The following is a 15,691-nucleotide window of genomic DNA, read 5'->3' on the forward strand; positions in this document are numbered from 1 at the left end:
TGAGATAAACTGGCCAGGGCTCTTAAATTTTTGAAACACCTCCCCATATCACCTTTCTTATATGAGTGGATATTGATTTTCATTTTTAGTAGTCTATACTACATCACATTTGCACTTCAATTTAGTGATTGCACATCTAAACCGTAGCTAGCTCCCTTTACTAACATGATTTTGTTTTCATGGAAAATAGTAAGTACAGGTTGAGGCAAAAGTAGGTTTACAGTTTTTTGTATGGAAAAATAATATAATAAGTAATAAATAAGAATATAAGAATAAACTATTTTGTGTACTCAAAATGTAAACCTATGTTTGCCAAACCCTGTACAATAGCCAATATTTAAAAATCGGGGCACTTTCCTAAGCATTTCATATTGAGTATCTAGTGTCATATATGTTAATATTAATAGATATTGATTATACTTTTCTTATAAATTTTAAATGCTCTTTAACTTTATGGGCACACTATTTAGTCAGGGGATATTTAGTAACTCAAATCTAACCTCACACAGTTATCTAGACAACACAGAGAATTTTAACTTAATGAAATGACTTATTATAACTTAATAAACTTTATTTCATTTCTGAGAACAAAATGTGTCTAGTTAGAAAATAATTTTTTCCCATAATATAGCATTTAAATTCAAATTTTGGAATTCTAGACTTAAATTTTCTTTCAGTGGTAGTAAAGAATTACATTTATTTTTAATAAAACACCTCTACAAATTTTGCAATTTAGAATCAATTTTTAAAACATAGGGTTGAACATGGTTTGAGCACTGAACTTTTAGCTGTGACTCTGAATATGGTTTGGGAAGGTCTGACTGTCTGAGGTAGTGCCCTTATGTTACCAAACCTAGATTGACTTAATGGTTTGTTATAACTCAGATTTTTTTTTAAATATATTTTTATTGACAGAGAGGAAGGAAGAGGGATAGATAGCTAGAAACATCGATGAGAGAGAAACATCAATCAGCTGCCTCCTGCAACACCCCCTGATGGGGATGTGCCTCTAACCAAGGTACATGCCCTCGACCAGAATCGAACCTGGGACCCTTCAGTCTGCAGGCCGATGCTCTATCCACTGAGCCAAACCGGTTTCGGCTATAACTCAGATATTTTTATGACTAGAGGCCCAGTGCATGAAAATTCATGCACTGGATGGGGAGGGGGAGGCGTCCCTCAGCCCGGCCTGCCCCTCTCACAGTCCTGGAGCCCTCAGGGGTGGGAGGCGACCCAGCGATCAGGGGAAGGAGATGCCCCATCACACCTCTGCTGCTGCCACTGCCGGCAGTGCAAGCCTCGGCCGGCCCTGGTTACCTGAGCCTCGGGAGGTCCTGGGCAGCTGGGAAGCCAACATCTGAGGCTTGGCTGCACCTCGGGCCGGCCCTGGGAGGCTGGGAGACTGAGGGGACTGGGGGACTCTGAAGCAGGCGCATAGAGTGGCCGGGCCCGCCTGGGGTGGGCCCAGACTTGCTGTGTGCCTGACACCCCAATGGGGCTGAGGGGACTGTGTGCCGCCATCTTGTGGCTGTAGGTGCTGCCATCTTTGAGGGAGGGGCAGTCAATTAGCATATTCCCTCCTTATTGGCTGTGGGCGCTGCCATCTTTGCAACAGCATGAGGGTCAATTAGCATATTTCCTCTTTATTAAATAGACTGGTTTGTCATCAAATGTTTAACATTTCTCATCCCTTTACAGTAAAAGATGATGTTGAATGTTACTCATAGAATAATTGAACTTACAGCATTTAAGTCTCGTTACTCAAACATCCACAATAGAAATTTGTGATTACGTGATAAGGTCTAGAATTCAAAAACCATGCACTCAAATTCCTTCCGTGAACCTTAGGGAAGTAGAGCAGCCGGCGGTTTGCAGTCGGCTGCCATCCCGAGTGGCCAGTGACCTGGCAGGTTCCCAGATCAGGTGGCTTCTGCTGCAGCCCTGGCTCCTGCCACACCTCACTCACTTCCTGTGAAACTCAGCCTGCCTCGTCCACGCCTGGTCTTCTCAAAACCCACTTTTTAAAATAATGTTTTAAAATATGTTTTTATTGACTTCAGACAGAGGAAGAGAGAGGGAGAGAGAGAAAAACATCAATGATGAGAAAGAATCATTGCTTGGCTGCCTCTTGCATGACACCCACTGGAGATCGAGCCAGCAACCCAGGCATGTGCCCTGACTGGAAATTGAACCATGACTTCCTGGTTCATAGGTCAACACTCAACCACTGAGCCACACCGCCGGGCTCCAAACCCACTTTTTAAAATCCATTTTCTCTGCCATTATCTTTGGATTTAATGTTAATATTAGTTGAAATAGTGACCTGGTGAAAGTACTGTCATAGTGTCTGCACCATAGTAGGAGTTTAGAAAATTCGAATTCCTCCTCCTTTTCTCTCCTCATAACCCATTGTAACCATTTACAAAATAACTAAGCAACTTCCCTCGAGGCAGAACATCAGAATTAAAATTAAATAATGCTAAAGGGTTAATCACTCTTGAATTCTTATAGCAGTTATTTTTTAAATGTCTGTTTAGCATTTAATATATGGCAGGTCTCGTTGATTAGTTTTAATGTGTATGTTATGCCCCATCTCACTTTTCAAAGGATACAGATTTTACCTTTCGTTCTTGAACCCAGCCTGCCAGGTGCTCTGAATACAGTTATATGTGATGATGATGATGACGACAACGATGACGATAGAGATGGAGGAGATGATGATGGAGACTAGGGGAAGAGGGAAAGGAGAGGAAGAGCAAGAAGAAAAGGAGGAGTCTACCATACAGGCCACAGGATGGAGGGAAAACCCTTTTCCATGTGAAGACATCTCACAGTGCAGCTAAACCTAGCTTGGAAAAATGCTGCCATTACTCTATTTTATGTCATTATATTTGAACTCAAAATAGTTTTAAAAAATGCTTTGACCTAAAATACATTCAGTGGTTTGATAGCAACCTTCATGAAAACAGATTTTTGTTTTTATTATTAAAGTGCCCACATATTTTTCACATTACAATTCTAGCAATTAAATGAAATACAGTGAACTGTTAAGTTCAGCAGATGAAAATTATAGCTTCCAATATTTTATAAGATGCTAATAAAAAAAGTGTAGCATAGTGGCTTATAAAATTGCTGACATTGGGCTCACTGTATTCCTTAGTAAGTATTGTTCAAAAAAAACAAAACTGCAGAAGAAATAACAGTTTGAAATTATTGAAGACAGTTTAATAAGATAAGGCCGATTGGAGGCTCTATCTAGGCAGTCAGTTTTCAAGACCATAAATTCGAAGAATAGCATGTCATTGAGTAACAGATTTCCTTTGCCTTCTTTTATGCCTTCACGTTCCCTGTTTTCATCAGAATATGGCCTCTACAGCTGATCGATGTTTCTCTCTCATCGATGTTTCTAACTCTCTATCCCTCTCTTCCTCTCTGTAAAAAATCAATAAAATATATTAAAAAAAAAATCAGAATATGGCCTCTAACAACTGCCTGATACTGTGGTTGTGTGCAAAGCACAGTCTGAAGCGGGGCAGCTAGCATGAGGCAATGGTGTGTGCAGTGTTCCCCCAGGACCCCTGCCGTTTGCTGGGCTCAGTTTTCCGTATGCTCATCATTCGTGTGTGCTTCAGGAGAAACACGGGTACCCCTACTTGGTGGAATTGAGAGTGAGTTCTTCCTGAACATCTAAAGCAATGCTGTGCTTTCCATGCCAATGATGTGGCCACGCCCAAAAGCGGACCCCTGAGAAAAGATCATTTCACTTACGTGTTTGTGTGTGATTTTGTGGTTTGTGCAGCGCTAGATAAAATGTAATCCTCATAGAGGTGGCACACACTGCTGGCAGTGATCTCTGCACCACACGGGCATGAGAGGGCCTGCTAATAAATACATGACATACGGGCCTTCCATTGTGATGTTTGGTAACAAGTGTGGCTGCCACTTTTTTAAATATATTTGTATTGATGTCAGAGAGGAAGGGAGAGGGAAAGATGGAAACATCAATGATGAGAGAGAACCTTTGATTGGCTGCCTCCTGCACACCTCCTACTGGAGACAGAGCCCACAACCCAGGCATGTGCCCTTGACCGGATCAAACCCAGTACCCTTCAGTCTGTAGGCCAATGCTCTATCCACTGAGCCAAACCAGCTAGGGCTGCCATTTTTATATGAACGTTAAAAATAATTTACCCGCTGAAACTGGTTTGGCTCAGTGGATAGAGCTTCGGTCTGCGGACTGAAGGGTCCAAGGTTTGATTCCGGTCAAGGGCATGTACATTGGTTGTGGGCACATCCCCAGTAGTGGGTGTACAGGAGGCAGCTGGTCGATGTTTCTCTCTCATTGATGTTTCTGGCTCTCTATCCCTCTCCCTTCCTCTCTGTAAAAAATCAATAAAATATATTTAAAAAAATAGTTTACCCATTGTTTCTGAGAAATTGGAAGGGAATTTTGCATCGCATTCACAGTTGTATTATCATTCTAATCTCTGTCATCAACTCTAGTACTCTATTTTTTTTCTTTCATATCCAGCAATGATGCAAAAGCAGCATCATTATAAACTAACTAGATGCCCAGTGCACAGATTCATGCACTGGTGGGGTCCCTCGGCCTGGCCTGTGGGGATCGGGCCAAAACTGGCTCTCTGACATTCCCCGAGGGGTCCTGGAAAGCGAGAGGGCAGTTCTCGGGTGATGCACCCCAGAATCGGACTCCTCTCTGGTTCTGGGTGCATCACCCGAGAACCGCAGCTGCCAAGTCACCGCAGCTCTGCAGCTCCTGCATTGAGCGTCTGCCCCCTGGTGGTCAGTGAGAGTCATAGCTACCAGTTGGATGGTCACTTAGGCTTTTATATATATAGACTAGAGGACTGGTGCACGAAATTCATGCACTGAGGGGAGTGTCCCTCAGCCCAGCCTGCATCCTCTCCAATCTGGGACTCTTCAGGGGATGTCCAACTGTAGGATTGGGCCTAAACCGGCAGTCGGATATCCCTCTCATAATCTGGGACTGCTGGCTCCCAACTGCTTGCCTGTCTGCCTGCGTGATTGCCCCTAACTGCTCCAATGCCATCCTGATTGCCCCCAACTGCCCTCTCCTGCTGGCCCGATCGCCCCCCAACTGCCCTCCCCTGCCGGCCCAGTCTCTCCCAACTGCCCTCCCCTGCTGGCCTGGTCACCCCTAACTGCCCTCCCCTGCTGGCCTGGTCACCCCTAACTGCCCTCTCCTGCTGGCCTGGTTGCCCCTAACTGCCCTCCCCTGCCAGCCTGGTTGCCCCTAACTGCCCTCCCCTGCAGGCCATCTTGTGGTAGCCATCTTGTGACCACATGGGGGTGGCCATCTTATGCAAGGGCATGATGGTCAATTTGCATATCACCTCTTTATTATATAGGATGGTGCTGAGGCCTCTCCCAACAGCTGGATTCCCCATGTCTCTGTCCCATGGAGCACTGCACACTTTTTTAAATATTAAAAATACAGACTCTATTTTTTCACCTAATATGCTCTATTTCAAAATATCAGATCCACTGGCCACTCCATTCCAGCTGTATCAGATTCTGACACATCTCCTATTGATTGACAGATGTTCATTTCACTTCAGCCTTTAGGTATTAAAATAAAATTTTTTAAATGTCTAAGTGCCTGGCCAGTGGCTCAGTGATTGAGCATCAACCTATGAACCAGGAGGTCACTGTTCAATTTCCGGTCAGGGCACATACTGGATTGTGGGCTGGATCCCCAGTGTTAGGCGTGCAGGAGACAGCCAATCAATTATTCTCTCTCATCATTGATGTTTCTATCTCTCTCCCCCTCTCTCTTCCTCTTTTAAATCAATAAAAAAATATATTTTAAAAATATCTATGTAGTGATTTGTAACTCCTTTGATTAAATGATGGATGTATTAGGTTGCATTGCTAATATTAGATCCTTGTGATCTACAAAAATGGCACTATAATATATCTATGCTATCAGTGTGCTGCACTTATGGAAATGTTCAATGTGTGCATTATTTCTCTGTAGAAATAGATAATATATGACATAAGATTTGCATGTTGTATTTACATGGATTATAGTAAGTTACAACCATTCTTTCTCCAAAATCTTTGTAAGCTCATATCTTTGTAAGCTCATTAATTTGTTGTTGTGTTATTTTTCCCTTTTAACAAAAATTGGCCCAATGTTTGGAGACTTTGTTGTTCGGTGCATTTATATATAATGCCAAAGCTGATCTTATTTTTTTGAGGTCGGATGAGTTTGGCGTGTTGGAGCTTGTTGAAGATGGTACTGAATTCGAGTCTATGGTTTGCTTTGCTGGTCTCAGTAACCAGCATGACCTTTCACCTGGGGAGGGGAATACCTGTATTTAATCCCTTGGATGAGTTATCACTCCACCATCACCTCCATACACGTTGCAGGACTCCGTGGAATCTCATCTCCCCCAAGCTGACAGTGCCACCCTGTCACAAGTGGGAGTTTTATATCATCGAGGACCGTGGTCAGCAAACTGCGGCTCTCGAGCCACATGCGGCTCTTTGGCCCCTTGAGTGTGGCTCTTCCACAAAATACCACGGCCTGGGCGAGTCTATTTTGAAGAAGTGGCATTAGAAGAAGTTTAAGTTTAAAAAATTTGGCTCTCAAAAGAAATGTCAATCGTTGTACTGTTGATATTTGGCTCTGTTGACTAATGAGTTTGCCGACCACTGATCTAGGATAAGTCTACAAGGGTTTGTGTGGCTGTGGAGCAACACTGAATGTCATGCCATTTCCTTAGTGAATGGAACCCAGAGAGTCACTTGAACTGTTATGTCTCTTTGCTTAGTTTGAAGCTTCACTGTGCAGGAAACAGCAGCCTTCGCCGAGAGGGTCTTGTGATCTCTGTTTAGACATGGGATGAAGCGGCTTCTCAGGTTTGGGAGTGGGTGGTCCTGCAGGACAGCACGGGGGGCAGCGGAGCCCCCTTTATTTTAGGAAGACATGCTGTCTTACCTGTGGCTTTTTCAGGGTGGGTGTGAGGGAAAAAGGGGGGAAGGATGGGAAAGAATTGGGTGTACTGATCTTGCTGTAGGGTGGACGCTCTTGCTACTGTCCAAAAGTGACAGTAGTTCAGAGTCAGATATGGAAGAAATGTATGTATATTTCCAGCCAGAGCAGGAATGATGTTGTTTGAGAAGAGGGCTGGTACCTGTGAGCGTGTAGAGAGGAGCTGGCTGGAGCTCCCGGGAGACCTGCGGGCTCTGCCCAAGCTGTCCCGGGGCAGCGATGGGCCTGGAGGACCTGGCTGCAGGACATGGGTGGGAAAGAATCATGTGGCTTCCCATTTTCCAAAGTGAAAAAGAAAAAAGAAAAAAAAAGGAGATGTTACTATGCACCAGACCACAAATTCTTTGAACTCTCTGCTCCTAACTAGCCCCGGGCAAGGATTTCCAATTTGCTTCAGTTTCTTTTATGTGAGGTGCAGCTGAGGATTTGCCAGGAGACAAATGGAATGCCTCTTTTGGAGCAGTGTAAAAGAAATGCATTTTACATTTCCCTGGGTAAATTGCTTTCCCGGGGAAATCCACTGTTTTCTAAGGAGAAAATGTAGGTCACAAAGGAGAAAGAATCATCACATTTTCGGCAGTGAGCTGCATTTGCTGGGATAAAGAATGGCCTCAGGTTGAAGAGATTAATCGGAATGATACATTGGAGAAGGAGAAACCAAACGTAGTGATCTGTGACTGCCAGCATATTTCCCAAACATTATGGAAAGGAAATGAAGTATAAGAGCAATCAAAAGATCATATAGGATAGCTTCTTCTCTTTGGTTACTTCCTTCCTTGAATTATCTTCTAGTCTGACTTTAAAAATTTTTAAGCACAGTACTTTTAAAAGTAGGTACCAAATTTCCCATGAAAAATTACAGAATAAAAAAAGACTGGCACAACCTGTATTCTGATTTTAAGGTTTCCTACTAGTTATTTTAGTTTATTGGAAATTCTCATCCAATTCTAATCCAGAAGAAATAAAGGCTGTATGGTACTGCCAGTGAACACAAGGAATGAAAGTGCACACATGAGCTTTGACATTCTCAATGGGAATTTAAGAGACTAAAACTTTTTTGTAATAAGATCAAATTATTCATGCAATGTCAATGTTATACCTCAACCAAAACAAATACTATCACTTGTTTGTAGCATTACTACCTGCCTTAATAAATTATTTTGTTTCTATGCTAATTTTATTAATGACTTCTTAGGCTGTGTGAAGACTCCTCAGGTTACATAATTAGTAACTCAATATGACGACAGGCTATGGTATTGGGGTATTAATTTGATGGGAAAACATGCTTCTCATGAAGATGTTAATGTGTGCAAATGTTTGGGAGGTCAGATGGGACAATATGTCAATTGTTAGAAAGATAGTAAAAACCACAAAATATTTGTAAAATAATGTATTCTTGTTGTGGGAGGGAGGGAGGGAGGGAGAGAGGGAGAGAGGGAGAGAGGGAGAGAGAGAGAGAGAGAGAGAGAGAGAGAGAGAGAGAGAGAGAGAGAGAGAGAGGAATGTTCCTGTTTTGTAGTAAGTAGTTCCGTGCGTTTTAGACCAATGCTCCCACTTTACCATCATCATTCTACGAGCAGCCTCTATTAGCTAAGAGATAAACAGCGCTCTTCTTCCTTCCATAGATTAAGATGATTGCAACCAGTTCCCAAGTTCAACTGTAAACATGTAAAGTTGGTCTTTTATACATTAGTCTTCCTTTACACAGAAGAACATCTATAAGAGCACATCCAAGAGCTTGACAAATTCATGCGGAATAATCAAGTGAGCTCCGAGTGCTGTGGCTGCCACTAGCTAGCTGGCTGGGGACATCCGGCCATCACTTAGCCCCCATGACCCTCATTCTCCTATTTGCAGTGTTAAGGGAATGCATTGGAGTTCCATTTCTGTGCTTCTATTAATTCTAGACGACATGTCCTTTAAAGCCGATATTTGCATTAGTTATGTGAGGACATTATTACGTTCTTGCCATCTTACTGGAACTAGAATATCTTTTCTATCTGTACATTTTATGTTTTTATAAAATCTACTTAATTTTTTATCAGATAAGCTCACCTGTCACTTGATGTTATTTATACAGTAAACTCATCTGAGCATCGATATTCTATTAGCTAGTAGGTAGAGCCAACGCATGGGTTGATATATTAAAATGGAATCTCTAGTCAAAACTCATAGAAGAAAATAAGATCCCTTATATTTTACTCATTTATTCTCCCCCCACATGCACACACACTTACATAACTGACGCAAAGGATCATAAATACAGTAAAGAAATGACTCAGTGAAGGTAAAACGTTTCATATGTTATAAATGCGAAGGATTAGTCCAAACATTTTCCCAGCCCAGTGCTGGTGTCTGTGCGGGCTGCTGGCCTTTTCTTGCTCTACAACAATAAGCAATCTATCTCTTTTGTAATTAATAGCTAACTTCATCATGTTGCAAATCCTCCAATCCATAGCATTTGTTGTTCTTGCCTTTGAGCTAACAACTAATAGGGTTATACAGCTTAACCCAGGCCTTTGTAAATTTTCATTTTTATAACACAGAATTGAGATAATTTTGATATCCACTGATTTCCAATTTGGAGGATATGGTATCTTTATACCATGTGTAAGTAAATACCCCAGTGGCATTTGCTTTTGTAGTAAAAGAGAAGCGAAATATATTGACTTCAGGCATTTTTGATTAAAAAATCTCATAAAGACAATAACCAAGGCGGAGCATTAAGAGGATCCTACTTGTGAAACATGCAGCGTTTGGATTATTTTGAATATTGATGACAATCTTGTTGCAGACATCCCTATAGTTCAGCCTCAGAAATTACGTGTGATTAGTGTGCGAGTTCCTTTATTTTGCTGGTGAATTTGTTGACAGATTGTAATTGGGTCACGGTATTGAAATGCCCCATGGAAGCTCAGGATTCTCTGTGTTGGTTGGCATGACAACCATAGTGGTCGATTAAACATGCTCAGAAACGGAGAAACTGTGCTTCTCAGAAGATGTTAATGAGGTGGGGAATAGAAAACTGTCTAGAGACTGGCCAAATGGACAGACTTCTCAAAGAGTTGCCTTGAATTTGCTACTTTGAATTCTTTTATTTACAGCTTACTACGATAAACATAGTATGTGCAAAAAGCTAGATGTTTAAAGATTTACTTAGATGAATATCAAATACATTTTCATTTTGTGTGGATTTTAATAAGAAGAGGTTGAAATAGCCTTAAAATATTAAGTATTCTTTCAGAGAAAATGCTAATACTACTTAGAACAAGTCTAATTGCTATAAATACCGGTTTCCACTTAGCTCTTTCCCCTTTAAACCATTCTGTGAGCAGCATGGCAGATGACATATGCAGATGGCATAGATTGGCACCTTGGCACACGAGCCCTGCCTTTGGCGGCCAGTGTCTCCGCAGCCAACTTTAGGGACCAGGGAGATGACGAAGGAGCAGGTCTTTAGCAGCAGAGGCAGAGCGATGGAGGAGGACGGGCAGTGCGGCTCACTAACCTGTCTCCTTCTGCATCTCAGCCCCATTCCTTTGGCTGGTACATAACTGGGAATCTAAGACAAAATCTCAGGTAGAAAGTGAGAGCAAGCTTTTATAATCATGATTTTGTCATTCATTTTTTTGTTTTGTTTTCATTTCTAATCCTTTCAAACATTTGGGGTAGGAAGAGAAGGAATTGACTATCTAGCAAGTTTTTGTTGTTGTTGTTGTTTTAGCTGCTTTTCTCTGGCTAATAAAATAACAAAGACAAGATCAAACAGAGTTACTGTGATTGCAGCTCAGTGTAGGTGCCAAGACAGTCGATCCCTGCATGAGATCAATGAAGGTGGCATATTTTAATTTGATTTTTTATTACTATGCCTGTGTGAAAATTCGTACATGGATGTTTTGATTAGTCAGTGAACAGAATATGCAGAGCAATTATAAAAATGATTTTCAATAGACCAAGGTAATTCCAAAAATCTATTGTTGTTGAGATAAATTTTTAAAATCAACATTCATAATGACATTTTTTAGAAGAAGAGATATTACAGATCATCTTCATTCTACAAAAGGAAATTAACTGGGTAGGATTACGGAGCTAATGAGCAGTAGAACTAGGCCTAAAGCCCTGCTGGCCTCATTCAAAGGCAGGCTCCTTACAGCACCACCAGGCCTTCTAATCCCACCTCCATCAACACTGTGGTCAAACAGAACTTGCTATTTCCATGAGGTGCCCATTTAGTGCAAAGGGAACTGACACTGTAGTACAATGAGCTATATTTTGATAATCCTCGTTTTCTTTCTTTGTCATAGTTTCTTGCCTGGAGCAATGGGCCCTAACATTACTTTTTGTGTTCGTTTTTGTTTAGTTTTAACTTTGAGGTATCCATGTTAATATTTTCATTGTATTTAAATACCTGATTTTTTTCACCAAGAATTGAAGGTTAAACATTTACCCATCATGGGTTGGTATTTAAAAATCAATCTCTGAAAAACAAAATCGACTTTTGAAATTACCCTGTAACATTTTAGATACGCACTTTGTAATTTTTTTTTATTTTCTCTATGCAGTGATCAACAATGATAAAACCTAGTTTCAGTTTGTTTTAGAAGTGTGTTGGTTTTTTTTATTAAATTTTCTAGTTTTGAGGACAATGGTTTTGTTTTATCATTGTGATGCTTTGGTTAAAGCTTTTCAAGTATTACACTAAAAAATGTGGCATTTTTAAGAATCAGTTAACTGTACGTTTCTGTCTTAAAATTCTGTTAATGAACATGAACTGAATATATCTTACCAATTTTAATATATTTCTTTGAGAAAAAAAATTGCCTGTTTTCCTTGACTTTGGTATTGAAAATGCATGGGTCCCTTGTCTTGCTGTGTGTGTGTGTGTGTGTGTGTGTGTGTGTGTGTGTGTGTGATATCAGTTGAAAATCTTTGTTTTCATTCTCCTTTGTTTCCTCTTTGCAGTCTGTCCTGAGACCTTTATCATCTTCCTTTTTTTGAAAAGTCTCTTCTCTATTCTTTATTCCCTAGTCAGATGCATCCCCCTCCCCCTCTTGCAGTTGCTTTGACTAGATTAACACCCATTAATGAATATCCACAAAGGAACAAAAAGAATGGGCGGAGGGGGGAGGAGACAGAGAGGACTGCACCAGGGGAGCGACAGCTAAACTGAAACAGAAGAGCTTGGATAGGAAAACTGGGGGAAAGGCTAGCACAATGGACAGGATGCTATTTTGCAAGTTAAAACTCCATAACATATATTTATTTATTCATTTTTATGTCATTAGTAATTATTTTATTTATTATCTGATTTTTTTCAGACTCCATTGTATACTTAATGGAATCTGACAAGTAACAGAAAAGCATAAAAGAAAAACAGCCATTTCCTGTATATTTATATAAAGATAACCACTATTAATCTTTTTTATGCATTCCCATTTTTCCCTACTTTTCTTTCAATTACAGTTGGCATTCAATATTATTTTATATTAGTTTCAGGTGTACATCATAGTGGTTAGGCATTTATACAATTTATAAAGTGAGTCCCTCCACCTGACACCATACGCAGTTATTATAATATTATTAGCTATATTCCTTATGCTGTATTTTACATCCCCGTGACTATTGTGTGACATAACATACATTTATGATATTTTTTCATTCCTTATTGGATTGATTGATTCATTCATCATTTAACAAATATATAACACCACCTGCTTTGTGCCAGCTCTAATGAAGTTGCTTGGGATAGAACAGATGAAAATGCACACAGATACCAGGTCCTCACCTGGAGCTCAGAAATAAGGGCAAGAAGAGATTTCTCACAGAAAAGTATGTCTCGCGTAGATGAAATTTGTTTGACTGTGAAGAGCGAGGTCCCATAAGCAATTTGATGCAGAGGTTCAGAGTTTGGGGAAAAAGTCTGCATTGGAATTCTCTGATTGTAAGTTATCAACACGTGTGTGATTATTGGTGGTAATGCTAATCAACCTAAAGATGTACGCAGACTTAAAAGGGACCCCAAACAGAGATTTAAAGAAAGGGTTGTAGAAAGAAGCTGAGAATAACAGAGAGAATGTTAAGTTGCCAGAAAGACTGTATAGTGTCCTTGAAAGAGGAGAGGTCATAAGGAAGAAGTGGCCAACAATATCACACTCTCCGGAAAGACCAGTGAGATGGGGTCAAGGAGAACTTCGGGGAAAGCAGTTAAACCTTCGAGTAGATCTTTCTGCTGTATTTCCCTGCAGCCCGTGCCATATTAAATACATTATTAAAGCTTTAAGATATAGTATTTTAATACCAGGTATGTTACATCTAGGAATAGGATGTTTTTTGGTGTATTGTTGGTCTTTGACATGGTTAAGGGTTAGAATATGCATTTATTTATTTTATTTTTATTGAATTTATTGAAGTGACATTGATTAATAAAATTATATAGGTTTCAGATATATAACTCTAGAATATGCATTTATTTCAAGGGCAAAGAATCAGAATAGTGGGAGAACTAGAAAACAAAAGGAAAAAATCCCGCAAATTATAGACTGATAAGAAATGAGGAAGCCAGTGGTGGGACATGCTGAAATCCCACAGAGCAGTTGAAAGGTCAATGCACACCTTTAGAGATGACTGCAGATTTTTTCTGTCTCTATTTAAATAATAAAGTGACTTGCTTCTTGAACATGAAGAAGGTTTGTCTAAGCCTCGTTTTTCTGTGCCTTTCGTCTTATGTATTTTGTGGGAGAAAGCAGGGTGGTGGTGGATTAATCTGGAGGTTTTGTGCAGGATGGGCTGGAGGATAAGAAACTAAAGGTTGGTGGTGATATAGGCTAGATCAAGATAAAGGCTATATTTTGGAAAGATTCAATTAATTTAAAGGAACAGGGTGAGGAAAAGTTGATAGTACACATTGTCTCTAGGCCAAAAGAAATACCTAGCACTTTTATCTGTTAAATAGTTATCTTTCGTTTTTTGTCTTTTTTTTTTATTGTATTACTTTAAAAAAAATGTTTTCAGAGAGGAAGGGAGAGGAGAGAGAGATAGAAACATCAATGATGAGAGAAAATCATTGATTGGCTGTCTCTTGCATTCCCCCTACTGGGGATCGAGCCCACAACCCAGGGTATATGTCCTAACCGGGAATCAAACCATGACTTCTTGGTTCTTAGGTCAATGCACAACCACTGACACACTGGCTGGGCCAAATAATCTTCTTAATAATAGCAGCCCAACACCGTCTGGCAGATGTCACCGTGTTTGCTGTTAAAAAATGAAAAGTATCCAGTATGCTGTAGGTGCCTTGGGTTGCAGGTGGGAAAACCATTGGCCGATGCTACTCTTCCTCATATCTTGTTCTTCTTGTATCAGAGCATATATTGCACTCTATCATGATAGCTTGTGGAATTTTCTGTCTTTTTCGACTGAGTCTGCAGAGTATACTGGTACGAGGAGAGGAACATGTCTGTCTTGTTCGTCACTGTGTCCCCTGCGCCCAGGACAGGGACTGGCTTGTGACAGGTGTTCAATATCTAGTGGTGGAATCCATCCAAATTTTGAATGGGTTAATCCTATTAGTCTTTATAAACAATGCTAAGTTATATCCAATGCTAATTTAGCTGCTTGCATTTTTCCATCTCTGAATTAAATTTCTGGCATATTTTTTTAGTGGAGACATCTTAATGGTCTATGTAGACTTCGTTGACAATATATAAATATAATTAATGCAAGTGCTAAAAAAAAGAAATGCATTTTAGTTCTGAATAGGAGAAGATAAATTACGTGAATAATCAGTTTGGGTACACTTTTAAGGGAATTGGATAGACATGAGAATAATAACTATGGCAATAGTTAGAATTCGTGTAGTGCACTTAACTCATTTTATTCTCCAAACAGCTGTAGGAAGTATGATGCAGAACAAACTACCCCCAGAGTTAGTGGATTAAGACAACATTTATTGTTTTCTCTTACCGTTATGTGGGTCGTATGATTCTTTCTTCTGCTCCATGTGGTATTGGCTGCAAGACAGGGACATCTGTAGTCATGTAAGGTCTGCACTCGTCTGGAGTGTCCAGGGGGCTCAGTTGATGCTGGTTGTTGGCTGTGAGCTCAGTTGAGATTCTGAGCCAGTACACGTATGTGTGGCCTCTACATGGGACTAGGGACATCTCAGCATGGCGGCCAGATTCTGAGAGGGAGCACCTCAGGAACAAGTGCATGTAGAGACCCAGGTAACAGTGGCAAGGATCTCTATGATGCAGCCTGGGGATTCGGAGGACTTCTCCTCACCAGGTGAATGACGGGCCTATCGCTATAAAGGGAAAGGTGAGATTGATTTTAGGCGGGACCATGCACTGGAGAGATTTCAGATGACCATGTCATACAGCACGTGGAAAGACCAAAGCATTTAGAAATGCCAAAGGGAATGTCAGGTGAAAGGTTAAGATTAGGAATGAAGAAATTTGAATAATCTGCAGAGAGACAATGATTAAATGTTTAGGATGGAGGCTATCTGAGACAAAAAGAAGGAGTGAGGTAGAGAGAGTTTAGTCCATGCTCATCTTTAGAAGTTAAAGGAGGATAAAGAGATAGCAAAGGTATCAGATAATTATATTCAAGATTCATTAGTGCTGAGGTAGAGGTTCAAAAAGGAAAATGTTT

General features: G+C 40.5%; 1 protein-coding gene across 2 annotated transcripts in view; it reads left to right on the forward strand.

Moving 5' to 3' along the window:
* GPM6A (glycoprotein M6A) overlaps nucleotides 1–15,691 on the forward strand; it is a 186,276-nt gene that overhangs the window by 105,361 nt on the left and 65,224 nt on the right. The gene's annotated exons all lie outside the window — the stretch shown is intronic.

The sequence above is a fragment of the Eptesicus fuscus genome, chromosome 8 (assembly GCF_027574615.1).
Source record: "Eptesicus fuscus isolate TK198812 chromosome 8, DD_ASM_mEF_20220401, whole genome shotgun sequence".
NCBI classification, from domain to species: domain Eukaryota; kingdom Metazoa; phylum Chordata; class Mammalia; order Chiroptera; family Vespertilionidae; genus Eptesicus; species Eptesicus fuscus.